The following is a 17308-nucleotide window of genomic DNA, read 5'->3' as shown; positions in this document are numbered from 1 at the left end:
GACTATGTTGGCACTTCAGTCAGGCCGCTCAGAATCCCCCACTTCCCACCTCCACCGTGTCCAAGCCATCACCTCAGACAAGCATTATCCTAAGAGATTTCTGATGGGTCTCGCTCCTTCTCCTCCCGTCCACCAGAACGACCTTTTTCTTTAAAAAAAAAAAAAAAAAAAAAAACCAAACAGATTTATTTATTTGAGAGATACAGTGCGCGCCTGCACGCACGAGTGTGGGGAGGGGCAGAGGGAGGAGAGAAGCCAGTTTCGCTGTGTGGAGCCCCACAAAGGGCTCTATCCGGGGACCCTGGGATCATGACCTGAGCAAAAATCAAGAGTCCCATGCTTAACCCACTGAGCCACTCAGCCGCCCCCAGATGACCTTTTAAAACCTTCATCAGATCACGTTATTCTTCTGCTCAAAACTCAGGAGCAACTTTCTTTCTCAGAGTTAAAGCCAGTGTCTTCATTTCCCCTCCTACCCATCTACCCCTTACTCCATGCCAGCCATGCTGGGCTGCTTGCTCTTCCTCTGCCCGTGTAACACACCACGCATGCGCTCGCCCTGGCCGTTGCTATCTCTTCTACCTGCAACACGTGGGTTACTCTTTCACCGCTGAGCACAAACGTGACCATATCACCTTACTGCACTAAATAAAACAAAACAAACAAACAACAACAAAAACCACAGACGTCCACCATTCTACATCGCCCCCTCAGCTGGATTCCCTTTTTTGCCGTAGCATGTAACACTGTGTGACATATTGCGTATTTACTTGTTACCTATATTGTGTATTTGTTTATTACCTGTCTGTCCTGCTGGGATGTATACTTCAAAAGGGCAAGGAACTTGTCTGTTTTGTTCACCGTTGTATCCCCAACATTTAGAATAGGGCTTAGCAAGTAGTAGATGCTCAAAAATATTTGTTGGATAAATAAGTGAAGCAAGATCTGAACAATGAATAAGCATTGTATGGGCTCCTTGCTTTATCCTAGAATATGAAGACTTAATGTCACATGAGGTCAACTCCATAAATTTCTATAAAATTAATTTCAATTACAGTCTCCACCAGATTGCTTTTTAATTGGATTAGATTATTTTAAAATTCATTTGGAAAGAATAAAGTACCTATGAATAGCCAATAACGTAGGAAGGAGTACGCTAAGGGTACACTTGGCTTACCAGATATCGGAAGACACCATAAAGCTACCATGATCAAACCCATATGAAATTAGCATAGGAATAGACAAAGGAGCCAGTGTAACTGACTAGAAAATCCAGGAATAGAAACCTGTTTATTGGGGGGTGGGGGAATGGGATAGACCGGTGATGGGTAGTAAGGAGGGCACGTATTGCATGGTGCACTGGGTGTTATACGCAACTAATGAAGCATCGAGCCTTACGTCGGAAACCGGGGATGTACTGTATGGTGACTAACATAATATAATAAAAAATCATTAAAAAAAAAGAAACCTGTTTATAAGAATAGAACATAATAAAGGTGAAATTTAGTGATAAAAGGATGAATATATAAGAAATGTTGCTGATGTTATCTACCAGGGAAAAAGCTAGACCCCGATTTTACACCATTTACAAAAACAAGTGCCAAGTAGATTAAATGCTGAAATGTAGTTGGTACTTTAAGAACTCTAACATAAATACAGAATATTGTTAATTTTGTCCTCCTGCCAAATGAAGACATATGGCTGATTTCATCACAGTCAGAACTTATAGTGCACATTCTTAATCCCTTTGCTTTAAAAATCCCATTTCATGACTGGGCTCAGAGTATTGAAGCCCAAGCAGAACAAGGAGGGAGTCTGGTGGGTAGAGGTGGACTGGTGCTGGTCAAGAGTGAGGTGTTGGAGCTTAAGCACAAGGAAGGTTTCCATAGGGTGATGGGGATGTGGCAGTAGCCACCCAGCTGGGATGTCAGAGTCCAAGCCAGGTAAGGAGAGAGTTCAAGGAGGGGCAGGATAGTGGTGACGCAGAAGATACAAAGGGATTGATCAAATAAGTAAATATGTCAAGGATGATGGAATAATAGGAACCAAATTTCTCACTATCAAAAATGAAAGGACATATAGTCATGGAGAAACCAGAAAAACCCTGTGGTCTTGGGTTGGAATTGGAATGGTTTTCATTTAATATAAATAGGTAATAATGTATGCATAAGTATATGTATGTATATCTAAAACATATATTCCCTTGATCTGTCCACTGAGAAAGACTGGGAACAACATTATGCCAAAGCAAGAAGTCTACTTAGCACTGAGATCTTAGATTCTGAGTGCTGAGAAGCCTGCAAGAGACCATCTTAATCAAGTAAATCAAGTAATCAAAGTTAACGTCACAAGTAATGCACCAAATTGAAATTGTCCATCACCTGATAAGATGCAACGGGAAGGTATTCCTGCCAGAGTGCATAACTTGAATCTAGACATGACGAACCATCAGACAAACTCAGATTGAGGGACAGTCTACAAAACACCTGGCCTGTCACCATCAAAAGTGGTTGTACTGGTCAAGGAAAGACTGAGGAAATGTTCCAGACTAAAGGAAACCAAACAGGGATGAAAACCAAAAGCTGGTGATCCTGGGTTGGCTTCTTTTGCAAGGCCATTTTTGGGACCATTGGTGAAATTTGGGTAAAACTTGGTGAAACTTGCTCTGGGGGTTCAATTGCAGTAACGCATCATTGTCAACATCCTGGTTTTGATGGTTGCGTCGTACGTATGTCAGAGGATGTTGTTGATTGTAGGAAATACACACAGTAAGGTATCTGCATGGGTGCCAGGGCATGTTGCTGGCAACGTACTCTTAAATAGCTCAGGACAAAAAAGTTCTTTGTACCAGTCTTGCAGTTCTTCTTTAAGTTTGACATTATTTCAAGATGAAAAGAAAGGGAAAATCTTGTTTTAACCATTGATCCCAAGGAGGAAAAAAAACAAAAAGAAACAAAAAACAAAACTGCACAGGTACAATTCGAATTTACATTTTTGTGTAACCCTATACATACTTCAATACAAAATAATGGCAACTTCTAGAAAGAACGATTTGATGTATTCCTAGAAAGAAAGGAGTAATTGACATAGTAGGCCAATCTGTGATCATCCATACTAGTAATCCATATTATCCATGCTAGTATAATTCCAAATACCTGTGGCGCACCACTGCTGTTGTACTGATTCAACGAACGTCCTCTGCCCTGGAGAATGGCACCCTATCTTCGCAGAGCATTGCTTCGGCTTCAGCTGTGCCTTCAGCACACTGCCCCAACAGTCTATGGGGCAAGCATTTCTTGTATCAGGTATAGCTCAGGACGTGACCCTTAATACCATGGCTCTGGGCCTATTCCCACAACACTTTCGCTGTTAAGTGGGCCCCTGACCTGATATACTTCTGTGAGAGTCTGTGATAGTGGGTCAGATATTCCATAAGCCCTCGGTGAGTGGCGCTGACCAAGACCTCGTGGGGAGGAAAGCAATTCCATACCTGGAATATATATGTCTGTTCCTTCGAGAATGAACCATTGGCACTTCCACGATAGAAAGGATCCTCTGTGCTCTGGGCCTGCTTCAGGCCACACTCAGAGCTGTCAGTCTCTCCTGCTGTAGACTGCAGTGGGATCCCCAGGTGTATGATACGCTCAAAACCTGCAGAATCCCCCAGGGGGTGGGTTTTCTTGCGGTAGATGGGGGTAATGTATCTTCTACTTTGGAGGGGAGTCGTCCTGCCCCAGTGCCTGGACTCCTCAAAATTTTATGCATGTAGAAGGCCCCGAATCTTCACAGAGCTCCCTCTGGAGTGTGTGCGCCTTACCAAAGCCACCAGTTTTCTGTTCACTCTTGCTCATCTGGCCCGTTGATGGAATGCCACTGAAGCGGTGTATCAGTATGGTACTCTGCAGTATGTCCAGATATCCAGATCTCTTCAGACGATGTTATGACATAGCATAGGAAACATAACCCCGGGGCAAAACTTTAAGTGTATACCGTTGTCCATTCAATGTAAATCCTAATTTTTTTGTCTGTCCCTTTCTATCTGATTGGGATAGGAAAGAACACATTCGCCAAACCAGTGGGTGCATAGCATGCACCTGAGACCAGAGTAACCTGCTCCAGCAAATAGACCACATCTGGCACAGCAGCTGTAGTCAGGGCTGGGGTACCTGGTTGAGCTCGTGGTTGTCTATAGTCACCTTCCAGGATTCTGGGTTCTGCAGGGGTGAGAATCGTGAATTTAACAGATATGCGATGGAAACCAGCTTCCCTGCATCCTTTATATCCTCAAGGATGGAACTAATCTCTGTTGTCTTTACTCTCAGCACTTTTCTTTGTGGACCCCAGGAACAAATGAACCCCCATTATGTATTCAGGGACTGAGAAATGACCATTGAGTGGGTCCGAGAACCCAGTGGACCCTTGTAAGCCAATCCTAAGACAGGATTCTGCTTATTACCTGGCCCCATGTGTCTCCCCAGCTCTTGCAAGATCCATCCTAGTGGTGACTTTGCACTATCTCCTGGTCCTTGCCAGAATACTGAATCCTGTAACTCGAAAGAGGGGTCCCAAATTTATTCCTTGGTTTGCAAGGGTGGTTCAATATTTGCAAATCAATCAACGTGGTACACCACATTAATAAAAGAAAGGAGAAAAAACAGGTGATCATTTCAATAGATGCAGAAAAAAATTCAACAAAGTACCACATCCATTCATGATAAAAAAAAAAGTCCTCAACAAAGTAGGTTTAGAGGAAATATACCTCAACATAATAAAGGCATATATGAAAACCCACAGCTAACATCATCCTCAATGGGGAAACTCTGACAGCTTTTCTTCTCTGGTCAGGAAAAAGACAGAGATGTGCACTTCTACCAATTTTATTCAACATAGTACTGGAAGTCCTAGCACCAGCGAACAGACAGTGCAAAGAAATAAAAGGCATCCAAATTGGCAAGGAAGAAGTAAAACTTTCACTATTTGCAGATGACATGCTACTATATATAGAAACTCTGAAAACTCCACCAAAAAACTGCTAGAACTGATAAATGAATTCAGTAAAGTTGCAGGATATAGAATCAACATAGAGAAATCTGTTGCATTTCTCTATACCAATAATGAAGCAGTAGAAAGAGAAATTAAGGAATCAATCCCATTTACAATTGCACCAAAAACTATAAGATATCTAGGAATAAACCTAACCAAACAGGTGAAAGATCTGTACTCTGAAAACTATAAACACTGATGAGAGAAATTGAAGATGACACGAACAAATGGAAAGACATTCCATGCTCATGGATTGGAAGGACAAATATTGTTAAAATGTCTATACTACTCAAAACAATCTACAGATTTAATGCAATCCCTATCAAAATATCAACAGCAATTTTCACCAACCTAGAACAAACAATCCTAAGATATGTATGGAACCACAAAAGACTCTGAATAGCCAAGGCAATCTTGAAAAAGAAAAGCAAAGCTGGAGGCATCACAATTCTGGACTTTAGGTTATATTGCAAAGCTGTAGTGATCAAAACGGTGTGGGGGCGCCTGGGTGGCTCAGTTGGTCAAGTGTCCAACTCTTGATTTTGGCTCAGGTCATGATCTCAGTGTTGAGATCTCAAGCCCTGCATCAGGCTCCATGCTGAGAGTGGAGCCTGCTTAAGATTCTCTTTCTCCCTCCGTCCCTCTAAAAAAAGGACAATATGGTACTCGCACAAAAATAGACACATAGAGCAATGGAACAGAATAGAAAACCCAGAAATGAACCCACAGCTATCTGGTCAATTAATCTTCAACAAAAGAGGCAACAATATCCAATGGGAAAGAGACGGTCTCTTCAAGAAATGGTGTTGGGAACACTGAACAGCAACACGCAGAAGAATGAAACTAGACCACTTTCTTACACCACACACAAAAATAAACTCAAAATGGATTAAAGACCTAAATGTGAGACCTAAAATCATAAAAATCCTAGAAGAGAACACAGGCCGTAATTTCTTTAACATCAGCTATAGCAACTTCTCTCTAGATTTATCTCCAGAGGCAAGGGAAACAAAAGCAAAAATAAACTATTGAGATACATCAAAATAAAAAGCTTCTGCACAGCGAAGGAAACAATCAACAAAATTAAAAGGCAACCTACAGAATGGGAGAAGATATTTACAAATGACATATGTAATAAAGGGTTAGTATCGGAAACGTATAAAGAACTTATGAAACTCAACACCCAAAAAATGAATAATCCAATTTAAAAATGGGCAGAAGACATGAATAGACATTTTTCCAAAGAAGACATACAGATTTCCAAAGAAGACAACAGACACAAGAAAAGATGCTAAGCATCACTCATCATCAGGGAAATACAAAGCTACAGTGACATATCACCTCACACCTCTCAGAACGGCTAAAATCAACAACACAAGAAACAACAGATGTTGGCAAGAATGTGGAGAAAAAGGAACCCACTCTCTTGCACTGTTGGTGGGAATGCAAACTGGTGCAGCCGCTCTGGAAAACAGTATGGAGTTTCCTCAGAAAGTTAAAAATAGAACTTCTCTACTATCCAGTAATCACAGTACTAGGTATTAAGCCAACGAATACAAAAATACTAATTTAGGGGCGCCTGGGTGGCACAGCGGTTAAGCGTCTGCCTTCGGCTCAGGGCGTGATCCCAGCGTTCTGGGATCGAGCCCCACATCAGGCTCCTCCGTTATGAGCCTGCTTCTTCCTCTCACACTCCCCCTGCTTGTGTTCCCTCTGTCGCTGGCTGTCTCTCTCTCTGTCAAATAAATAAATAAAAATCTTTAAAAAAAATACTAATTTAAAGGGATACATGCACCCCGATGTTTATAGCAGCATTATCTACAATAGCCAAATTATGAAAATAGCCCAAGTGTCCATCGACAGATGAATGGATAAAGAAGATGTGGTATATATATACAATAGGATATTACTCAGGGATAAAAAAGGAAGGAAATCTTGCCATTTGCAATGACATGAATAGAACTAGAGAGTATTATGCTAAGCAAAATAAGTCAGAGAAAGACAAATACCATTATGATCTCACTCATATGTGGAATTCAAGAAACAGAAACAAATTTAAGAAACAAATGAGCAAAGGGAAAGAGAGAGAGAGAGAGGAACCAAGAAACAGACTCTTAACTTTAGAGAACAAACTGGTGGTTGCCAGAGAGGAGGTGGGTGGGGAATAAGGTAAACAAGTGATGGGGATTAAGGAGCGCGTGTGCTGTGATGAGCACCAGGTGATGCACCCAGGTGCTGAATCACTATATTGCACACCTGAAACTAATATTACACTGTGTTAACTAACCGGCATTTAAATAAAAACTTTAAGGGCACCTGGGTGGCAGAGTCGATTAAGCGTCCAACTCTTGGTTTCGGCTCAGGTCGTGATCTCAGGGGTCGTGAGATGCAGCCCCATGTGGGGTTCTCAGCATGGAGTCTGCTTGGGATTCTCTCTCCCTCTCCCTCTCCCCCACCCCCATCTCCGGAACAAATAAATACATTTTTTTAAAAAACTAAAAAAAAAAAAAAAGTAGGTATTTGATCCAAAATTGGGTACATGTAAAAGAGAGAGAGAAGGGGGGGATCGATGAACTCTTCTTTCCTGATTTTACGTTCCTTCCCCCTCCAACAAGCACCCTCAGAATCCTGTCCCACGTGCATTCCCTCTGGCTCCTCCAATTCATACTGGCTGGCCTCGCCGCTCCTCTGGGGCAGAGTCGCTTTCCTCCCATATCGGGCCACACTGGGCCGAATCACTTCCATGCGGGGTTAGGCTGCCGCTCATCTCGTGTAGGCCTCGTGGCTGGGAAGGGGTCCCTGTTGCTTTGTGAGGGAAAGCCATCTGCATTGTCTCCCAGCACAGAGGGAGCGCTGGCTCTCACTAGGGAGAAGTGGGCTACTTCTGGAGGCTCAGAAGATTCAGAGGAATTTGTGGCGCTAAAATCTTCAGGAGCAAACACCCAGATATCTCCATTCCATGTGTCAGAATCTCAGGTTTTTCCAACCAGGACCCTGACTTTGGCATAAGAGATCTGCCTTATTTGGGAACGTAACTGTCTTTGAAATCAGTCACTCAGACTAGTAAATCCCGGGCTGAGTCCCTAGCTTCTCCGCCCCTCCACTGCAGGAGGTGTGGGCTTCTCTCTATGAACCGAAGAGGCCCTCTGGTTTTCAGATCCAGCATTATCCTGTCGCACATCCGCGGAGCTTAGCAGTAGCTCTCCAGTTCCATCATCCTTACAGCTACCATCTCATCTCCTATGTACATCTCAGGCATCTGGTACCTCGTGCCCTCCAGAGCATTCCATCCTATTGGTTCACTCTCCCAATTCACCACTGGCTGTACTCCGCCTACCTCCAGTGATGGGTCCTCGTTGTCAGATGGGTGGCGATCCAGCTCCAAAACCCCATCTTATCACCAGCTTTCTCATCCAGTTTTGGTACCAACTGTCAGAAGGTCAAGTTCTTGAGAGTTGATGCTGAGATGGAGTTTGGGATGTAAAAATCTTGGTAGAGATCCACACCTATGAAAGGAAGGGAGCAAAAGCAGGATTGGGCTGAAGGAAGTCTGTGCTGCAGGGTCACCAAAGTCTCAGCCAATCAGCAGGTCAGCATGGAGGGAGAGGTCCCATCAGGGTTGTCAAGCATCAAGTCTAAATGGCTAGACCTTTATACCCCTACTTTGTTAAGTCACCAGTTGCAGCCTGCCCCAGGAAGGGCATGACCTTGGGCAAGACGGCCCTCTGCAGGCTCTGAAAGAACTGACATTGGAGACTGTCTGCTGGCCACTATCCCTGCAGCTGGACAGCAGGTCCTTCCTTGAAGGGGGATCTGGACAACACATCGCCATGTGTCTCACAGTAACATGAAAGTGCATAACACTCGGTGTTATGCACCCAGCTCAAGAAATCACAAAAGCCCCATTTATCCCTGGTGTTTCTCCTTCAAGGTAACTATCCTCCTATCACCGTAGTCTCATTTACCTGCTTTTTTTTTTTTTTAACTGTGATCAAATACACATCACGTAAAATTTATCATCTTAACTATTTTTAACGTTACAGTTCAGTAGTGTTGAATACATTCCCATTGTTGTGCAACGAATCTCCAGAACTCTTTTCTTCTGGCAAAACTGACCCTCCCTCTATATGCATATATACCCATTAAACAATTTCCCATTCTCTCCTTTCCTCGCCACTCACAACCACCATTGAGACCTGTCTCTGATTTTGTCTACTCCAGGTACCTCAGATAAATGGGATCACACAGTATTTGTCTTTTTGTGGCTGGCTCATTTTACTTAGCATAACGTCCTCAAGGTTCCATGTTGTAGCATGTGTCAAAACTTCCATCCTTTTTAAGGCTGAGCGATACTCCCTTGTGTGGGTACACCTTACTTTGTTTACCCATTCTTCTGTCAACGGACCCTGAGGTTGTTTCCACCTTTTGGCTCTTGTGAATAATGCTGCCTTGAATGAGCGTGCTCCTTTGCCTGCTTTTGAACTTGATGCAAATGGAATGAATTATATCACGGGTATTCTTTTGTGGTTAGTTTCTTTCCTTCAACATTATGTTTGTGAAATTCCTCCATCTTCTTGCATATAACGGGAGTTTACTCTTTCTCATAGATATATAGTAGTCTGTTGTGTGTCACACCCTCATCCATTCTACCACCGATGGACATTTAGGTTGTTCCCAGGTTTTAGCATTTATTTATGAATAGTACTGCCCTGAACAGTCTTGTTCGGGCCTTCTGGTATACACATGTACACGTCTCTGAGGGTATATACCTAGGAGTTCAGTGGCCGAGTCATAGGTTATATACGTGCACTGTTACTACATTCTGCCTCACAGTTGTCCAATGGGCTGTACCCACCTCCCCTCTCCGGAGCACTGAATGAGAGTTCCAGATGTGTCACACTCTCGGCAGCACTTCACATCATCACTCGTTGTAATTTTAGCCATCCTCATTAGTATAAAGTCTATCTCATTGTGGTTTTAATTTGTACTTGCCTGATGACTAATGAGGTTGAAAAACTTCTCCCGTTCATCGGTCAGTTGCCTATCCTCTTTTTCAAAGTGCTTGCTTATGTCTTTTACCCTTTCCTTAATCAGGGTTGTCTTTTTTCTTATTGATTTTTAGTTTTGTAGTATTTGTATGTACTTTCCAAAGAGTGTTTAATTCTCCAGTGCGGTTCGCATGGTCTTGCTGCAGAACCCAGGGATCTCTCTGGGGCTTGTCACAAATGACACACACCGTCTTCACCCATCTCCCCCGACCATGTGCATGTATATCCTTGATAAGTGTCCGTTGTCAGTTGTATGGATTGCAAATATAGGCTTCCTCCCTGTGGCTTACCATTTTGCTCTCTTAATGGTCTTTGATGAACAGTAGTTCTTTATCTTAATAAGTTTGAATTATCGATCTTTTTCTTTATGGTCAGTATTTTCTGTGTTCTGCTTACTAATTACTTTTAAAATATGTTTAAGAATAAACATGTACCTGTTGAAATAAGAATATCCCTTTGTGGCCCGCCTAAGGTTACGTTGCGTAACACCAGTTACGCAGGTCCTCAGTGGCCCATTGGATGAAATGCAGACTGGCCAATGTGAATCACATGATCGCATCCCCACCAAGCTCCCCGGGCTCCTCTCATTGCTCCCTCCTCTGCATTTACCCCTTCAGCTATTTGCTTGACTAACCATCCAGCACTTATATCAGCAATTCTGGAAACAGTGTGCCAGGAACTATAGCAAACACTCCTCCTCTTTCCCACCAGGGCCCTGATTTTTTATTTATTTATCATTTTTTTAAAGTAATCTCTACACCCGATGTGGGGCTCGACCTCACAGCCCCGAGATCAAGAGTCACATGCTCCACTGACTGAGCCAGGCAGGTTCTCCCAAGACCCTGATTTTGTTCAGACATCCACCCTCTTCCACATGGCCTCATGCATCGGTGGGGGGGGGGGGGCATCCTGATTGCCTAATCCAATCATCGCTCCACAGTCCTCCTGCCATGGGACCGAGTTCTGGCTAAGGAAATGTGTGCAGCTCCTGGAAAAGTCATCTTTGCTCCTGCCCAAGAGAACAGGAAGAGGGGCCCCATTCATTCCTTTGGAAGTTATGGGGTCTCAGGGCAAATTCCATACACTGAGCACAGAGATTGGCCTGAAAGAACCTGGGCCGTTGATTATGTCAAGCGATCAGTCTGCATTTCCTTCTGACTTAAGCCCATTCGCATCAGTTTCAGTCCCTTTCAGCTGAAAGCACCTAGTGACCTGGGTGAATGACCGAACATGGACATCTTTGGTGGACTGTGATGTGCAGGGCCAGCTTCACCGGTGTGTGACCTTGCTGTCACGTGAGGCCTCATGCTTTGTAGCCCCCCACACCCCACTTGGTTTACTGTTCTGCTGTTACTGTTTCAAAACTCTTTTTTTTTTTTTAAAGATTTTATGTATTTATTTGAGAGAGAGAGACAGAGATAGCGACAGGATAGCAAGAGAGAGCAGGAGCAGAGGGGAGAGGGAGAAGCAGGCTCCCCACTGAGCAGGGAGCCCGACACAGGACTCAATCCCAGAACCCTGGGATCATGACCTAAGCCGAAGGCAGACACTTAATGGACTGAGCCACCCAGGTGCCCCTCAAAATTCTTAATAACTTATGATCAAGGGGCCCTGCATTTTCATTTTGCCCTGGGCCCCCCAAATTGTATAGCTGATCTTCGCGGCGTGACATTTCTTCTCTCTTTGTTTTTCTTCATCTGCCCTCTCAAGCTTTGAATCTTCACAGCTTCACCCCGGTCCAGACGCTTCATCTGTAAAACCTACCAGCTTAACTGTAAAATGAGGAGGTTGAGCTCATCCTTCTGGATGCTTTCCAGCACTGTTAAGAATTCAGCTTTCCCCCAACCCATTTTGGTAAGTAACGACTTTTCAGTACCCAAAAGGGACCACTACAGGCAAAATCCAAGCCCCCTGGCCTGGCACTCATCTTCTTATTCAATAAGTTGGCTGTTCGTGTCACTCTTTCAACCTCAACCTCCATCGCTCTCCAGTGGGAATCACCCACATCGGTCAAAATGAAAACAACAGAGGCACCCGGCTGGCTCAGTCAGTAGAGCATGTGACTCTTGATCTCGAGCCCCACGTTGTGAGTTCGAGCCCCTCGTTGGGTGTAGAAATTACTACGAAAATAAATAAATAAAGCTTAAAAAAAGGAAAACGATAATAACAATGAAAACAATGCCTGTGAATAGAGGTTTACAGGCTAACACGTATTACCACATTTGATCCTTGCGATAATTCTGTGAGATATAGTTTTTAAAATTACCCTGTACCTTTGTTCTGTTCCAAATAGAATTTGCTGATCAGCATTACGCATAGTGCAAAGCCCGCGGACTTACTAAGTATAGTTAGTTACTCGTCACTTTTAACAACTTTATTTTGAGAAAATTTCAGACTTGTTGAATGGTTGCATGAAGAATACAAAGACCTACCGTATACCTTTTATTCAGATTCCTAAAATGTTAACATTTTATCACATTTGCTTTATCATTCTCCATATATTTAAATACACGCATATATACACACTTACGTATTCATTTAGGGGTAAAAAGGCATATCTGTAATTTACTTTCAAAAGGTCAACTGGCTCAGGAAATAACTATATATATATATTTAAATATGTAATATACAAAGTTATATGTTATATATTAATATATATTATTTCTATTATATATACATTTCCTCAACGATTTGAGAGAGTAAATTGCAGATATGATGCCTTTTTACCTCTAAATACTTGAATATTTCCTGAAACAAGGGCATTCTTTTTTTTTTTTTTTTTTTTCTTGAGAGAGAGTGAGAGAGCATGAGAGGGGGGAGGATCAGAGGGAGAAGCAGACTCCCCTCTGAGCAGGGAGCCCAACGCGGGACTGGATCCTGGGAACCCAGGATCGTGACCTGAGCCGAAGGCAGTCGCTTAACCAACGGAGCCACCCAGGTGCCCTGAAACAAGGGCATTCTTTACGTAACAACAGCACGATTACAAAATGTGAAAATTAACATTGATACACTAATGCTATCTAACCTATGGACCTTATTCCGATGTCATCAGTTGTCTCCATAACATCCTTTATAGCAAAGAGGAAAAAAGTATTTTTCTGGCTCAGGATGCAATCCAGGATCGCATGTTGTATTTCATCAGCAGCTCTCTCTAGTTTCCCTCAATCTGGAACAATTCCTCAGTCTCTTTTTGTCTGCCATTACCCTGTCACTGGAAGAATACAGGCCAGATGTTGTGTCCAAAATCATTCCATTTAGGTCTATATGGGTTTTTTTCCTCACGATTAAGTTCAGACTATGCATTTTTGGCAGGAATATCAGAAAAAATGATGCTGGATTCTCGTTCATTAAATCAGGAGGCAAATGATGTCTCTTTGTCTCCCTACTGGTGTTGTTAATTAACATTCCTAGGTTAAGGTGCGGTTGGTCAGGTTGTTTGTTGTCTATTTCGAATTAATAAGTTCCATGGGGGGGGGTATTTGTATACTGTATCCTATTCCTCGTAAAACTTTCATGCACTAATTTTAGTATCCATTGATGCTAAAGTTACTAATTGTTTGCTTTTTTTTTTTTAAGATTTTATCTTTTTTTTTTTTTAAGATTTTATTTATTTATTCGACAGAGAGAGAGACAGCCAGAGAGAGAGGGAACACAAGCAGGGGGAGTGGGAGAGGAAGAAGCAGGCTCATAGCGGAAGAGCCTGACGTGGGGCTCGATCCCAGAACTCCGGGATCACGCCCTGAGCCAAAGGCAGACGCTTAACCGCTGTGCCACCCAGGCGCCCCAAGATTTTATCTTTAAGTGATCTCCACACTCAACGCGGGGCTCAAACCCACAACCCCAAGATCAAGAGTCACATGCTCCACCGACTGAGTCAGCCAGGCATCCCAAATCACTAATTCTTTTAGCTGAAAAAGTACACATGACTTAATGGTTCAAAAAATCCAAACGACATAAGGAATATAGGAAACAGTACAGTGAAAAGTAAGTCTTCTGATAACAGATCCTGACTCCCTGCTCCTGTTACTTGTTTTTTCTGTGTCCTTGCAGCAGAGACAACGTTACAGGATGCTGAAACCTACTTCACTTTCTTCTTTCTGGGTAGGAAGATGACAGCACTTCCTACCCTGCCTTACAGCAAGGCCGTGCCCAGGAGGCCAGCTCTGGCTCAAGGGCTACGCAGAGAAGTGATATGTGCACTTGTGGGCCAGAACATTTAGTTCCAGCGTACGACTCCCCAGCTCACCATCCCGTTGCTGTGGCAGCTGTGGAAGCCATGGATTTAGATGGTGGAGTTGCCAGACGGAAACAGCCCGGAGCCCTGAGTCACCACATGGACAAGAGCGGCCCTCTAGGGTTGCCCGTCTCATGTCAGACACGAGTCTGCTCAAGAAATATAAGCCTCTGCTGTGGTGAGTAACTGATATTTCAAGTTTCATGTCACTACAACATGATTTAGTGCATCCTAGTAAAAATTTCCTGAAAATGTCCCTCATGTATAAAAATATGTATTTATGCATAATTTTACTGTATGTAAATGTATTGTGAAACAGTCCGTATCTTCCTTTTCTTACCTAACCACATCTTTGAGATCGTTCTACATCAGAATATATAGCTCATTCTTCTTCAGAGTTAGAAAGTGCTCTATTATGTGAATGGACATTAGGGTATTTGGAAGGTATCTCTCTTTCATTTAAATTCCTTAAATAGGTACTATATACATATAGTTTAAAAAACAGTTCAAAGAGTATGTGCAGGGGCACCTGGGTGGCTCAGTCAGTTAAACGTCTGCCTTCGGCTCGGGTCATGATCCCAGGGTCCTGGGATCAAGCCCCATGTGGCTTCTCCCTCTCCCTCTGCCCCTCCCACCCCCGCCTATGCGCTCACGCTCTCTCTGTCTCGCTCTCAAATAAATAAAAATCTTAAAAAAAAACCCACAAAAAACCAGTATGTGTGAAAAATTCTCCCTCCCGTGGCTTCCCCGAGTGAACACATTTCCCACCAAAGGTAAGCAATATTTCCTGGTCTGTATGTGTACTTCCCGAGATATGTTATACATAGGATGTTGAAATGAACCTCGCTTAGTCTCGGGTTTGTCTCAGATCCCAAAACAATGAAGTCACCTTCCAAGTTAGACGCAAACCCACCACCACAGGGTTTACAGTGGAAGATTATAGAAAAGCAGCTTTTCGCTTGGTTCACCACCCACCTCCAGCCTCTAAAAGATGTTAGAGAGGTTGAAAAAGATAGGAGATTCAAGGTTTTTCTAGAAAGCTATCGGTGTCCCGAGTCATTGCCATCCCCCTCACCTCATCATAAGAGGGATGAGCCCCTCACCTCACACGGCTGGAAGGAGTTTTCTGGGATCACCCAGCAGTACATGGTATGTGTCCTTCCAACCTGAGAGACGCAGTGGCAGTGTCTATAAGGCTGGCATACGTCAAGGTGAAGGGCTGGCTCAGGCACCCCATGGAGTAGAGCTGAGGCTATCGTTTGGGATGTAATAGCACTTTCCACGGTGGGTCAAATGAACGTGTTTTGCTGTGGTACGCACGTGCGGGGGGGCTGGAGAAGCACGGTCTTGGATCCTGTTCAAGAACGCTGCCCAAGGGACTGCATTTCCGTGGGAGGTGGGTGGAGGCACATCCCCAGATGCCCAGAGTCTTGAGAAAGAATTATGAACAAACAACCGTAAAAGCAGGGCATTCATCTACAAGAAAGAAACCACAAAGATATGATCCCCATTGACGGAATGAGGGAGCTTTATAGAACTAAGGAATCCAGTCTCTTCCCCAACAAGAGTAGCCTTAAATCTCTGCGAACCCCAGAGAATGCAGATGCCACTCGGGACAGCACTAGTCAAAGACAAACTTGACCGTCTGGCCTATTACTTCCTCCATATGCTCCAACTTTAACAGGCCTTGCGGCTGTGCCAGTCATTCCCTGAAAAGCATGCCTGGCTGTAGGTGCAGACGGGGGCTGCAATCCAGCCTGCTTTCCACGCTCCAAACCGTGTGCCCTGGCAGGGGGTTGTGTCTTCTCAGAGAAGAATTGCCTTTTTCTTTTTCTTTTTTTTTTTTTTAAGATTTTATTTATTCATTTGACAGAGAGAGAGAGACAGCCAATGAGAGAGGGGACACAAGCAGCGGGAGTGGGAGAGAAAGAAGCAGGCTCCCAGCGGAAGAGCCCGACGTGGGGCCCGATCCTAGAACTCCAGGATCATGACCTGAGCTGAAGGCAGATGCTTAATTGATCTGAGCCACCAAGGTGCCCCGAGAAGCCTCAGTTTTAAATCAATTTTAGAGTGATGACTATTCTGGGCTGGACATTTTTGTTGCTTAACTGATGCTGTTCGGGAGACTAGCGTGACAGGAGGACTTATGACATATAAGAGTGATCAGCAAAGTTGAGGGACTTGACCAAGATTTCATCTAAGGGGGCAAGAGGAAACTAGGGCCCCAGAGAATAAATTAAAGGGCCAGTGGAAGAGTTGCATGCTGTAGTGGAGACCTCCAGCTCCCTCCTAATGCACATTCCCTCCTTCAGGCACAAAGCCAGGCAATGTTTCCCAGTGTCCCTTGCAATTAGGTAGAATCTTTAGACTTCATTCTCACCAACTCCATGTGAGACAGGTTAGGGTTAATCTGATGGGTGCCACTTCCAGGACTGGCCTAGTAACAACCACTCCCCACATCCCTCGCCCCATGAAACTCTTTTCTTTCCTTTTCTGCTAAGTAGATATAGCTGGTGACAAGGACGCAAAGGATGATAGACAGAAGGAACCTGGGTCCATATAAAATACTTACTAAGCACAACGGGAAAAAGAAGAACTTGACAGTGCAGAAAACTGGCAGACAACCACCTTAACCAAGTGATCAAAGTTAATATCACCATACCATATGCCTTCTGATATGATGTACTGAAAATAAATGATACCACTTCTGCAGTGTTCCTGCCAGAAATGCATAGCCTCAGATCTAATCAGGCAAACGCAAACTGAGGACATCGTACAAAATAATGGGCCTGTACTCTTCCAAAGGTCAAAGCCAGGGTGCCTGGGTGGCTCCGTCAGTTGAGCAACCCAACTCATGATCTCAGGATCATGAGATCGAGCCCCCACATCAAGCTCCATGCTCCAGGCAGAGTCGGCTTTGGGATTCTCTCTCTCCGCTCCCACCTCCCCCCCCCACACGCACACACATGCGCACACGCTCTCC

General features: G+C 43.8%; 1 protein-coding gene across 3 annotated transcripts in view; it reads left to right on the top strand.

Moving 5' to 3' along the window:
- The window catches only part of ARID3B (AT-rich interaction domain 3B), a 109436-nt gene that overhangs the window by 24950 nt on the left and 67178 nt on the right, over window positions 1-17308 (top strand). For all 3 annotated transcript variants that reach the window (XM_045795203.2, XM_087856788.1, XM_045795205.2), the window contains 2 exons: window positions 11802-11945; window positions 14142-14503. The gene's annotated coding sequence lies outside the window, so the exon portion shown is untranslated. The remainder of the gene's footprint in view (window positions 1-11801; window positions 11946-14141; window positions 14504-17308) is intronic.

Source organism: Ursus americanus, chromosome 28, assembly GCF_024610735.1.
Source record: "Ursus americanus isolate L20-20 chromosome 28, mUrsAme1.1.p, whole genome shotgun sequence".
Lineage (NCBI taxonomy): Eukaryota > Metazoa > Chordata > Mammalia > Carnivora > Ursidae > Ursus > Ursus americanus.
Note: the sequence above shows the minus strand (reverse complement) of the source record. Positions and strands in the feature narration are given on the sequence as shown.